We start from the raw sequence: 13,748 nt of genomic DNA on the forward strand, positions 1-13,748 counted from the left end.
CCCGTCCTGCCTTTTAGGTATAGAAGACTCAGGAACCTGGAAAGACTGGCACCTTCCTGGGGGCTGAATTATGGACAGTGCAGATGAAATTAAACCGCGCTGCTCAGAAAGAAGGTTGTTCTGGACATGACTAGCACAGGAACCCAGAAAGGTCCTTTCTACCAAGTCTCAGGCCCTTGGTTCATCTAACACAATATCACCTGCACTCTGGTTAGCAGAGGTCTTTGCCAGTCCTGCCTGGAGATGCCTAAAAGTGAACTAGGAGACCTGGGGTGTGCAGAGTGTGTGATCTGCCACTGAGCCCTGGACGTTTCATAGCTCCTTGCTATTGGGCAGCTGGGGGTCACCTGGTCAACTACATTCCCGTCCCCCCATGGTGGGTACCTGAACCCTGCCTCTTAGTCCCCACTCGTGCCTTTTCCATCCACTAGACACTACTTCCCTTTTTTAAAGTGTGGTGTGAACTTCAAGGCTGAACGATCCAAGGCTACAGCAAGAGGAGAAGGCTACTCGCTAGTCAAGTAATCTGTTTTCCTTAAGTGCCTTTGCATTGAAAATGAGCTCGAACCAGCTTACTATTTTTAGTTTTCTGCGCTGGACTGAACAGCGGAAAGGCAGGATCTGAATTAAGCAACTGCCCTTCAGCGCACGAAGGCATCCTTGCGTGGGTTGCTCCTCTTGTTTACTCCGGGAAATAGGACTATGCAAGTTGGCTGAGGAACATAGGAAGCTTCCCGATACTGAGTCACACCAGTGGTTCATTTAGCTCAGTACTGTTTGCACTGACAGGCAGAAGCTCTCTGGGGGTTCAGGCAGGAGTCTCTCCCAGCCCTACGTGGAGATAACCCTCCTCTAGAGATGCAGAGGGTGGCAACATGAGAACGGGCCTTCTCTGCAGTGGCTCCCCGTCTGTGGAGTGGTCTCCCCAGGGAAGTTCGCCTGGTGCCTTCATTACACCCTTTAGGCGCCAGGCAAAAACGTTCCCTTTTAACCAGGCCTTTCGTTGATCTGATTGACATCCTATACCCTTTAAAAAATGTGCCTCTTTTTTTTTGGGAGGGGTGTTATTGGGTTGTTGTTTTTATTCTGCTTATATATGTTGTGATCTTTTCTGTGATCCGCCCTGAGTCCTCCAAGTATAGACCCTTCCTCCCCCACAACAAACACTCTGTGAGGTGAGTGGGGCTGAGAGACTTCAAAGAAGTGTGACTAGCCCAAGGTCACCCAGCAGCTGCATATGGAGGAGCAAAGATGCGAACCCGGTTCACCAGATTACGAGTCTACTGCTCTTAACCACTACACCACACTAGATCTTTTTGCGTAGTCTGTCTCTAGAAGCCTGTGGGAAACTCTGCTGGGTTCTTTTGGGGGTGTTGCTGCTTTTTTCATTCCATTCTAATTTCAGATTTCCCAGAAGGGTCTTCTAAACGGGCCATTTTGCTTTCCCCTTGGACTTAGCGGTGTCAAAAGCTTTTCCCGTCTCCAGCTTGCTGCAATACTTGGGAATGCTCATTGGGGCAGACTTTGCAATCCCCCAAGTTCTCTCCAGGCCTTCTGAGTACCCCATAAGATCCCATCCATCATAGGGGAACCCACATCCCAAACCACTGATGAGCTGTAGGGTGGAATCTACCTTCCCCAAATATCATTGGAACATATTTTTTTTAACCTTTATGTCATTATTTCTGCTTCAAAGAGGGATTTTCTGCTCTACTTAAAGCGTGGTCTGATTCTTCTTCCCTTTGGTTATTTTTTCACACTTTTCGTCCTCCCAGCCTCCCTTGATTGTCCTTAAAATTTAGCAGCCTTGGGATCTATTCTGATCTATTCTCGATGGCTGCTACCTCTGGACCCCACCCTACAAAGGATTCCCCCCTCACCTCTTTGAGTCATGATGAGTCAGGTTGCTTCTAAGAAGGTGGATTACAAAAAAATTTCTGCTATTATCCTCATCTTGCCTTTCCACTTAATATGAGCTCATCCACACTTTTATGCCTGACCCATATTTTGATCGCATCGTGTACCAATTAATTCCCCCCACCCCCCGGGGTCTGAGAGCTTTTCTCATTGTTCTGCAGCTGTGTTTTGTGAAAGTCCCCTCTCACCCACTGAACTGAAGCTCAGTTGAAGTAAAACCTTCTATTTGGGTTCTCTGCTCATCTGACAAGGTCCGATTCAGCGGGTAGGGTCGGATTTTTGCAAGGCACAGCCGCCGAGCCATGAGAAAAGCTTGCGCACAGATGGCATCTTCCTTGCAGAGGAGGAGTTTTTTGGGGGGGAGTGGGGAAGCAAATTAAGTAATGCACATCAGGTAAAGACCCCCCTCCCACCTCTCTGGTGTGTACAGCAACATAAAAATATGACTTGAAATGCAGCAAAGGGGCTACTAATGTGTCAGAGGTGGTGACTGGTCATCATGCATTGGAACCAAGCACCAACCTGCCTCCTATTTCAAAGCTCTGCTGGTGACGTCAGTCAGGGATCTGTCCTGGGTGTGTGTGTGTATTAATGTGCAGCAGAACCAGGCAGGTTCCCCCAGTGGTAGTAGGGGTGCCAATGGGTGTGTGTGTGTGTGTATATATATATATATGGGTAAGGGGACCCCTGACCATTAGGTCCAGTTGCGGACGACTCTGGGGTTGCGACGCTCATCTCGCTTTATTGGCCGAGGGAGCCAGCGTACAGCTTCCGGGTCATGTGGCCAGCATGACTAAGCCGCTTCTGGCGAACCAGAGCAGCGCACGGAAACGCCATTTACCTTTCCGCCGGAGTGGTACCTATTGATCTACTTGCACTTTGACGTGCTTCCGAACTGCTAGGTGGGCAGGAGCTGGGACCGAGCAACAGGAGCTCACCCCATCGCAGGGATTCGAACCGCTCACCTTCTGATCGGCAAGCTCTAGGCTCAGTGGTTTAGACCACAGCCCCACCCACGTCCCATATGTGTGTGTGTATGTGTGTGTGTGTGTATGTGTATGAATATGATTTTAAAAAGTCTATTTGAATATGAATATGATTTTAAGACACGAAGGGTCACGAAGAGTCGGACACGACTGAATGACTGAACAACAACAAATGATTTTAAAAAGCAATTCCGAATCCAAATGTTGAGATTGCTCTGAATCTCCTGACTTTTCCCCATCCCTTCCATGGGTCCTAACAGTATTTTTTCCAACTGCATATCAGTACTTATCCAAATTTTTAATCCTTCTAAATTATCCATACTTTCCATTACTTTATAAGCGTGGTTAAAATCCTGCTAACGTGTTTACAGTGGTCTCGTAAATAAATTATAAACTTTCCGCATTCCTCGTTAAAGTTCTTGTCTTCTTGATTTCTGAGCTTCCCAGTTAATTTTGCCATTTCGGCCTTGTCCATCAACTTGGTTTGCCATTCTTCTCTGGTCGGGGTAGTTCCTTCCTTCCGCCAATGGGACCTTCTGATCCACAAGGAAACAGTGCTGATCCCTCTGGCAACCTCTCCCTAACTGGGTCCCTCTTAAAAGCAACAACCTCAAATACTTTCCCAGAGGATTGGATCCCTAACCGCGTTCCTAAGACAGAGTCCAGCTAGCCCCATCCTTGGGAATGCTGTTTCCAGAGAGTGATTCCTGCTTCTGAGGCATGATTTTATTTTTTATTTTGCTAAAGCGTTAAAATGAAGTAAAGGTAAAGGGACCCCTGACCATCAGGTCCAGTTGTGTCCGACTCTGGGGTTGCGGCACTCATCTCGCTCTATAGGCTGAGGGAGCCGGCATTTGTCCGCAGACAGCTTCCGGGTCATGTGGCCAGCATGGCAAAGCCGCTTCTGGCGAACCAGAGCAGTGCACGGAAACGCTGTTTACCTTCCCGCTGGAGCGGTACCTATTTATCTACTTGCACTTTGACGTGCTTTCGAACTGCTAGGTGGGCAGGAGCTGGGACCGAGCAACGGGAGCTTACCCCATGGCAGGGATTCGAACCGCCGACCTTTGATCAGCAAGCCCTAGACTTCACCCTTGTTGTTGAGAGTTCAAAAGATGAAGGTGCTTTTCAGAATGTTAGCCACTTTGAGACTCCTTCGGGTAGTGAAAAGCGGGATATCAAATCCAAACTCTTCTTCTTCTTCTTCATACCAACTTAATTCACAATGCCTGGCTGAATTACGGTTTTCACTCTGGATTAATTAAACCTTGGGATTTTCCTGTTTGGTTCGAAACAAATGTGGTAGCTTGACAATGTGAGGATTCGGCACTTGTTCTTGGTACATGCCTGGTAAGTAAGCCAGGCTCGGTCAGCTGGTGCCTTAACTTTCCTGTCTGTAAAATAGGAAGAAATCCACAAGCAGGGCTTCACCATATAGGGCAAGAGAAGAGGGCAACCCGTAGCTATTGGGAGTTACTTTTCAACAGCAGAGCGAAAGAGGCCAACACGATTGCAAGTGCAGGCTGGCTGCAGACATGGGGAATCTAATGGATTTCAGCGAAGACGTCTAGTTGCGTCTCTTGCCCTTCTGACCCAGAGCGGACACAGGCAGCATTTCAATGAATTCTCCCCCTTGAAATCTCCTCTCTCCTCTCTCCTCTCCCCTCCCTGTGTGTGTGTGTGTGTGCGTGCATGCATGTGTGTATGTGTGTCGCTCTCCCCCCCCTCCTCTCCTCTCCCTGGAAGGGCTCCAGCTGCTAACACGAAACAACGTTTTAATCCAGCGGTCCAGCTTCCAATTGGGATATTGGCATGATCAGCATGGATTCCCCGCTGCATCCTGCAGACCGTTGAAATTGCTTAGGAGAGGAGGAAGAGAGCGAGGAGAAGAAGATATTGGATGTGGGCCGAGGAAGCCATGGTTGCTGCCTAAAAAAAAAAATACATAACACTCACTGACATACAGAAGGTGAGAGATGCAGTGGCTGGGCTGTGGGGCTGATGTGATGGCGGGGGGAGGGGGCTGGGGGGGGGCGGCTGGTGAGCCAGCAGAGTCTCACTTGTGTCAAACGGGCTCTCTGTTTCCGATGCATCAATTGCCTCTTTCTGCTTCCTTCTCCTCTCTCCCCCCACCCACCCCACCTCCCCAGTTATCCATACAGGCATTGTCACAGCTGTGACAATTACTGGGCTCTCTCTGTGTGTATGTGTATATATATCTATATGTCTGCAGTTCTGTTTTAAAGGCCACGTTGCTAAGTTACACACTCTGAGGGTGCTGTAGATGTGTGTGTGTGTTTGTGTGTGTTTGTGGTGTCTGTCACTGTGTGTGTCTACAGCAGCCCAGCAGCAAGCAGATTCCGTTTGTCAGGAAGACGGAGCAGGCAGGCTTTGCGGCTTAATCTCGGCTCGTGGGGCTGGCGAGTTGCTCTCGGCGATGGGACGCTGGACCGAGGTGGGGGGGGACACAAGCAGCAGGAGCATCTTGGCAGCTGGATTCTCATGGCCCCAGCCCTACTGCTAGCAAAGTTGGAAAGGTGGCACTGAACTGGCATCTGTTGGGAGCAACATGGTCCGACTGCTCTGGGAGTGGGTCACCTCCAGTTTATTTAGGTGGGGCGGTGGTGGGGCGGTGGTCAGGAAGGAGGGCAGTTGAAGCCAGAACCTTTGCTTCCTAATGGAAGAGACCTAGAGAAAGAGCTTGGGTCCCATGTGCGTTTATCATGACTGACAGTTGGGATTAATTGAACCTGTAATAGAAGACTTGAGGGTCTTCTCACGTACATCTCTGAGTCTTACTATTTAGAATAGGGGCAATCCTCTGCTGCAAATCTCCCCCCTGCCCCCCCCGATCCAAATCCTGCACTATAAAGAAACACGATTCTTTGCTCAAAATGAGGTCTGCTAATCACTACAGTATACTAAAAAACAACAACACTTACCTCGTCCAGAGTTGTGCCTCCTTTATCCTGAAAAGGGCGTTTTGAGTTTTCAGATTCTGTTGCCAGAGAGAAACATGGCCAGGAAGTAAGAGGGGAGCAATGGAAGAACAGGGAGAGGGAGGCAGGGAGACAATTGCAGGCCCCAGCCGGGTGGGAATTCGGAGACAATTGTACCCAGCTCCCAAGTCTTAGAAGCCAGCGTAGTCTATATACCGTTTCCCTCTTGCTGTACGCTAAAACGCAGAGACCAAAATAAACCGCTGCGAGTTAACATTTGTTGAAATAAAACCGTGCTAAGTCCTCTAGAAATTGATCAAAAACGTAACAATTCTCCTCACGGCTCGCTCCTCCCTTTCCCCTCAAATTCGTGATGGAGGGGTTTATGGTTTTAATCGATGTTCTGGCATGAGCTGGTCAATGGTTCTATAACGTTTTAGCGAGGCAGAAACTTTCATTAAACCGTTAAAATAAAAATCCAGGCCCTGAAGGAAAGGGGCAGCTTCATCACCAGCCTGGTTATGAGGGCCACTGAGTTCTTGCTCTCTGGTAAGCATGCATAGGATCCCAGCCTAAAGGAAATGAAGTTTGCAGCTGCCAATTGACTTGGCCCATCTCTACACAAGTCAGTATGTGTGTATAATACAGTGTGTGTGTGTGTGTGTGTGTGTGTGTGTGTGTGTGTGTGTATTTGGGGGCACCGGCCCTACCTTTAAGTAAAGTAAGGTTACCTTGGGCAGTGCATGCTAGGAGATACTGGTGCTATTACAACTGTTTCGGCCACACAACCTGCCCTGTGCCCTGTAGCTTAAAAAAAGTTTTTTGTTTTGTTTTTAAACCTGGATGGTTAAGTCCAGTCAAAGGCGACTATGGGGTGCGGCGCTCCTCTCAGTTTCAGGCCGAGGGAGCCGGTGTTTGTCCACAGCTTTCCAGGTCATGTCTAAACAGCTTCTGGCGCAACAGGACACCGTGACGGAAACCAGAGCGCATGGAAATGCTGTTTACCTTCCTGCCGCAGCGGTACCTATTTATCTACTCGCACTGGCGTGCTTTTGAGCTGCTAGGTTGGCAGGAGCTGGGGCAGAGCAACGGGAGCTCACTCCGTCGCGGGGATTCAAACCGCCGACCTTCTGATTGGCAAGCCCAAAAGGCTCAGTGGTTTAGACCACAGCACCACCTACGTCTCTTTTGCCCTGTATTCACTTTGCTGCCCTCAGGTCAACTACCAGTCCTGACAGAAACACCATACATTGCTACCTCCAGTTGCGAACGGGATCCATTCTGGAGGTCTGGCCGCATCCTGAGGAATTCGCAACTAGAGGACCGCTTCTGTGCATGTGCGCGGCGTGTAGAGTGCTTCTGTGCATGCGTGCGGGGTGAAACCTGGAAAAATACTTCCGGGTTTGGCATATTTGCACCCCGAAGATTATATATCCAGGGGGGTACATAAGCAGAGGTATGACTGTATTGTCCTTCACCTCAGGCAGCAAAAAGTCTTCGGGTGGCTCTGCATATAAGTTTGCGCAGGTGCCCACACACGCCAGCTCACTATGCTTATGTACTACATTGAACTACAGTTTTTCCTCCCCAGATACTATTGACACAAATTCAAATGCAATGTAGCAACTATGAGAGCTAGAAAGGAGCTCCCTTTGAACCGCAAACTTGGATTTCTTTAGGAGGCGTTCAAATTCTCTGTCAGATGCAGCTTTGTGCACCTCTGTTGACAGAGGTGTCCATGATGATATGTGGGAAAATGGGCACGCTGGATTTCTGGGGTGGATTTCTGAGCCTGTTGAATACAACTCTAGTCCCTCGATCCCATCAACACATTAGAATCATCCCACTAGGTTCATCTTCTTGAAGAACTTGGACCCCTTGTTCAGCCTCTCAGAAGAACCAAATACAGGCTATGTGATGAAGCAGCAAAGTGACTTTTCATTTTTTATGAAATCACAGAAAATCTCACTTATTCAATGGTGCCTACTTGCAGGAAAGTGTGGGTTGCATTCATAGGTGTGTTAAATATCGCAGAATATAATTTTGGGTGGTGCAAGTGGGGATGGTGAAGAAGTTCTATTCAGGACCCATTTAAAGCCAAATTTGTCAAATTTGCACTTTGTGAACCAAAATGCAGTTATCCTTTGAAATTCACACGTAGCCGAATTTTGCAATGCAGTTCGGCAACCAGACAGTATTTACAAAAATGCATATAATAGGGGGAAGTGTGCATAAACATGAAAATAGTACACAAAAAATGCATTGCATATGGGGAAATTGCTTGCCGAAATGTGTTACAGTAGTCAAAATGGCACATTTATTAGAAATTCTCACTCAAATGTTGATGAATTTTAATGAGGTTACTTTTTTTTTAAAAAAAGCCAAAATTGTTTGCAAAATTTGGAGAATGGAATTTAAGACTGGAGAAAGGAGAAAGGAGAAGTGAAACTGACATATATTTATGTGTGAGTAATACAAACTGAGAGAGAGGTTTGAAAAAAGAAACGGCTAGTTTTCATCCTGCTGTTTTTTACCATTGTGCCCTGTTTTCATGTCTTAACGCTGATTTCATCTTATCCCTTCTCTTTTTAATAAACCACCCTGGTATCATTTATTCATTTTTAAAATGAAAGATGCTATCATTTAAATTTTATTTATTTAGGTGCCATAGCCCTCTTTCAGCTAGATGCTGGAACATCCTTTCCATTACAGAGTATGTGAAACCATCAGTTTAAGAGCCAGTGTAGCATAGTGCAGTACAGTATAGTGGTTAGAGCATCAGATGAGGACGTAGGAGACCATGGTTCAAATACCCACCCAACCATGCAGCACCCTGGGCCACTCACTATTTCTCAGAGTAATCCTACCTGGAGTGGTTGTGGTGAGGATAAAATGGAAGCGGGGATTATGTAAGTAGCCTTGAGAAACTTGGAGAAAAGACACAATATACAGGCGTCCCGTCCCCGTCCCACCACCTATGCAGGGGTTATATTCTGGGCCCCTGTGCTCATAACTGAAATCACATAAAATGAGGAGCATTCGCTAAAAAGCACCTAAAGACCTGCTTTTTTCCTGCTCCAGCTCTCTCTCCAATCTAGACTGAAATATCTAGAGTTAAAGCTCTGGGGACCAGGTGGAGGCTGAAGAACGCACAGGAAAGCAGCTGCTGCTGAACTTTCCTGCATGTCAGCTGTTAGGTGGGGTGGCTGAGCAGCCTAAGCAAAGCCTCGCTGTGCCTTGAGTCTATTTGGGGCTTCCTCTGCCCTTACTGTGGGACGCAGGTTGCGCTGTGGTCTAAACCACAGAGCCTAGGGCTTGCTGATCGGAAGGTCAGCGGTTCGAATCCCTGTGACGGGGTGAGCTCCCGTTGCTAGGCCCCTGCTCCTGCCAGCCTAGCAGTTTGAAAGCATGTCAAGAGCAAGTAGATCAGTAGGTACCACTCTGGTGGGAAGGTAAACGGCGTTTCTGTGCGCTGCTCTGGTTCACCAGAAGCGGCTTAGTCATGCTGGCCACATGACCCGGAAGCTGTCTGTGGACAAACGCCAGCTCCCTCGGCCTATAGAGTGAGATGAGTGCCGCAACCCCAGAATCGTCCATGACTGGATCTAATGGTCACAGGTACCTTTACCTTTACCTGTCCTCACTGACGTCTTTAGGCTCTGGGGAGGGTCTCCTCATGAGCCACAAGGACTCTCGAGCTCTCCCCTACCATTCCTGGGTTTGAATTAAATCATTTATTTTCCAGCACCACAGGTAAACACAATTGCGTGTGAGTCAATTGTGCATAAGTGGAGGGGAATCCTGTAAATGAAAATGCAACTAAAGTAATAAATGCCATCTTGGCAGGAGCAGGAAGGATCAGGAGCTTGAGAGATTTAGCTTAGGGCCATACTGAGGAGCTCCACAATGAATTTCACCCTTATTCAAAAGAGAAGTCATTTCAAACTTACAAACAAAATGCCACCCTGGTCCTGTAGCTTAGGGATGATGAACTCGAGGCCCTCCGGATGTTGTTGGACTCCAACTCCCATCAGCCCCAGTCAGCGTGGCCAATGGTCAGGGGTGATGGGAGTTAAAGTTCAGCAATATATAGAAGGTCACAGCCAGTTCCCTCCTCTATGATATTACTTTTTTTTTTTTTTTAAAGATTTTATTATTTTCCAATAAAACACCAAAAAACACAATTAAACAACAACACAAGGTATAAAAACAACAATAAAAACAATAACAATAACAATACCAATAAACATAAAAAGAAAAAAAAAACATATACATACCTTAACCATTACCTATCTTTATACTTTCCTTGTTACTAACTTCTTAATTTGGGGGACTTCCCCCATTCCCTCCACTGTCTTCAAAGTCAAAAACATCTTAAAGGTAGCTTTATATCTTGTTCATTTAACAATTGCTCAAATTTTTGATATGCTTAACTTTACACAATCATGATCTTAATCAACTATAAATCTTATCTTAATGTCAAGACTTAACTCCTATTTAACAAATAAATCATTCATTCAAAAATTTTCTTTTGCCAGTTTTATCAAATATAACCCTACTAAAGCCTCTAATTTATCTCTGCTCAAATATTCAATTTTACTGATTTAACTAAATAGTCTTTAAATTTTTTCCACTCTCGTGACACCGTCTCCTCCCTCTGGTCCCGGATTCTGCCGGTCAGTTCTGCGAGTTCCATGTATTCCATCATCTTCATCTGCCATTCTTCCACCGTTGGTATCTCTTCCCCTTTCCATGTTCTTGCCAATAATATTCTAGCTGCTGTTGTGGCATACATAAAAAACACTCTGTCCTGACTGGGTATCTCTTCGTTGGTCATGCTCAGAAGAAATGCCTCTGGTTTCTTACAAAAGGTAACTTTCATTACCTTCTTCAATTCATTATAAATCTTATCCCAGAAAGCATTTACCGCTGGGCACAGCCACCACATATGATAAAAGGTACCTTTCGCATGTTTACATTTCCAACATACATCTGACATTTTGGTATTCATCTTAGCTATCTTAACTGGTGTCAAGTACCATCTATAAACCATTTTCATTATGTTTTCTCTTAAACTATGACAAGCAGTAAATTTGATACCTTTTTGCCACAATCTCTCCCAGTCATCCATCATGATATTATGTCCTATATCTTTCGCCCAATCTATCATTGATGATTTAACCAGTTCATCTTTCGTATGCCACTCTAGCAAAAGATTATACATTTTGGAAAGGTTCTTAAAGTTCGATTCTATCAGTTCCGTTTCCAGTTTTGATTTTTCTACTTGAAAACCAACTTTTTTGTCCATCTTAAATGTTTCAAATACCTGATGATAGTGCAGCCAGTCGGGGACCTGGCTTTTCACCTGATCATAGCTTTTTAGCTTAAAAGAGTCCCCTTCCTGCTGCAATATGTCCATATATCTTAACCAGTTTGCAGACATGTTCGGTCTCTTATAGGCCTTGGCCTCCACTGGAGAGATCCATCTAGGAGTCTTTCTCTCCAACAAGTCTTTATATCTAGTCCAAACCTGATACAAGGATTTTCTAACTATATGAGTCTTAAAAGTTCTGTGGATCTTTACCTTGTCGTACCAAAGGTATGCGTGCCACCCAAACATATTATCATGACCTTCCAAGTCCAACACATCGACGTTCTCTAACTTAAACCAATCTTTTAGCCAGCAAAAGGCCGCTGCTTCAAAGTAGAGTCTTAAGTCCGGCAGGGCAAAGCCTCCTCTGTCCTTAGAGTCTGTTAAAATCTTAAATTTTATTCTTGGCTTTTTGCCCTGCCATATAAATTTCGATAGGTCCTTTTGCCATTTCTTAAAACAGTCTAGTTTATCTAAAATTGGTATGGCTTGGAATAAAAACAGCATCCTTGGTAGGACATTCATTTTAACCACTGCTATTCTTCCCATTAACGATAGTTTAAGTCTTGTCCAGATCTCCATGTCTTTTTTTATCTCCATCCACAGTTTTTCATAGTTATCCTTATACAGGTTCAAGTTCTTGTTTGTGAGATTGATACCTAGATATTTTACAGTTTTGACAAAATTGAGGCCTGTGGCTTCTTGAATTCTTTGAATCTGTTCTGCACTCATATTTTTACCTAAAACTTTGGTTTTCTGCTTATTTAATTTGAAGCCAGCTACAAGTCCAAATTGTTCAATTAATTCCAAAGCTCTGGGGACACTGCTTTCTGGTTCTTGCAGGGATAGCATCAAATCGTCCGCGAAGGCGCGTAATTTGTATTCCTTCTCTCCCACTTTAATTCCTTTTGTCTGTTTATCTTTCCGAATCATATTTAGAAGGACTTCCAGGACCGTAATGAAGAGTAAAGGGGAAATAGGGCACCCTTGTCTTGTTCCTTTCTCTACTTCAATCTCCTCCGATATCACACTGTTCACGATGACTTTTGCTCTTTGTTCTGTATAAATGGCCTTAATGCCATTTAAGAATTTTTCTCCAACTCCCATTTTTTCCAAATTCTTTTTCATAAATATCCAAGATACTTTATCAAAAGCTTTCTCTGCATCAACAAACAGTAGTGCTGCATCTGTATTTATGTCTCTCTCCAGTTTTTCTAAAATATCCACAATAATTCTCGTGTTATTACTTATTTGTCTTCCTGGTAAGAAACCTGCTTGGTCTCTATGAATATGATCTTTCAGCACTCTTTTCAACCTTGTAGCCAGAACATTTGCAAAGATTTTATAATCCACATTCAAAAGGGATATTGGACGGTAGTTTTTCATTAGAGTCTTATCAGTATCTGGTTTTAAAATCAGTGTGATAAAGGCTTCTTTCCACGTTTCTGGTGCCCTATTTCCTTCTAGTATTCCATTGCAAATTTCTCTTAACGGCTGTGATAGCCAGTCTTTCAATGTCTTATAGTATTTTGCTGTTAATCCATCCGGTCCTGGAGCCTTCCCCAATTGCATGTTGTTAATTGCATCTTCTATTTCTTGTGTCGTTATTGGGTGGTTGAGAGTTATTAATTTTTCCTCTGGGACCTTTTGCAATCCATTCTTTTCCAGAAATCGGTCTATCTCTGCTTCATCTATCTTCTCCTCCTTGTACAGTTGCTTATAGAATCTCTGAAAACACCATCTGATTTCCTCCGGTTTCTCTACATTTTTTCCATTTACTACCAATTTACTGATGACATTTGCCTTTTGTCTTTTCTTTAATTGCCAAGCTAGTAGTTTTCCACATTTATTTGCAGATTCAAATGTTCTTTGTTTCATCATTTTCACTTTCCATTCGATATCTTGATTCATAATATTCGCATATTGAGATTGCAAGTATTTAATTTCTTTTTGGATTTTGACACATCTGGGATGTCCTCTTAATTCTTTTTCCTTTCCTTTGATTAATTTCAACAATCTCTCCATTTCTGCATTTTGTTGTTTCTTCTTTTTTGCCTTTTCACTAATGAGGAATCCTCTCATTACTGCTTTACTTGCATCCCACGCAATCCTTTTCTCCACTTCTGAGTTCCAATTAATTTGAAAATATTCTTTCATCTTTTTCGCCGCTCTTTCTACTAGCTTGGTATCTCTCATCAATGCATCATCCATTCTCCACCTGAAAGAATCCTTGGAAATCATTTTTAGGTTTACCTGCACCGGATTATGGTCTGAAAGCGTTTTGGGACCGATTTCTGCTTTTTGTAGTTTTGGAGCCAATTCATTCGAGATCCAGATATAATCTATCCTCGACCATGACTGCTGCGATTCACTGAAGTACGTTGCCTCTGTTTCTGTGGGGTTTCTTAATCTCCAAGAGTCCACCAAGTTCAGATTATCCACCATTTCAAAAAAAGTCTTTGGGAGTTTCCCATCATTTGTTAGTTTTGTTCTTTGAGATCTGTCCATTAATGTGGAAACTGCCCCATTAAAATC

At 44.7% G+C, this 13,748-nt stretch overlaps 1 protein-coding gene across 1 annotated transcript in view; it reads left to right on the forward strand.

Moving 5' to 3' along the window:
• Window positions 1–4,465: 4,465 nt before the first annotated feature.
• Window positions 4,466–13,748, forward strand: part of PLPPR2 (phospholipid phosphatase related 2) — a 34,495-nt gene continuing 25,212 nt past the window's right edge. Inside the window, exon 1 of the mRNA XM_033173858.1 lies at window positions 4,466–4,872. The gene's annotated coding sequence lies outside the window, so the exon portion shown is untranslated. The remainder of the gene's footprint in view (window positions 4,873–13,748) is intronic.

Source organism: Lacerta agilis, chromosome 16 (assembly GCF_009819535.1).
Source record: "Lacerta agilis isolate rLacAgi1 chromosome 16, rLacAgi1.pri, whole genome shotgun sequence".
Lineage (NCBI taxonomy): Eukaryota > Metazoa > Chordata > Lepidosauria > Squamata > Lacertidae > Lacerta > Lacerta agilis.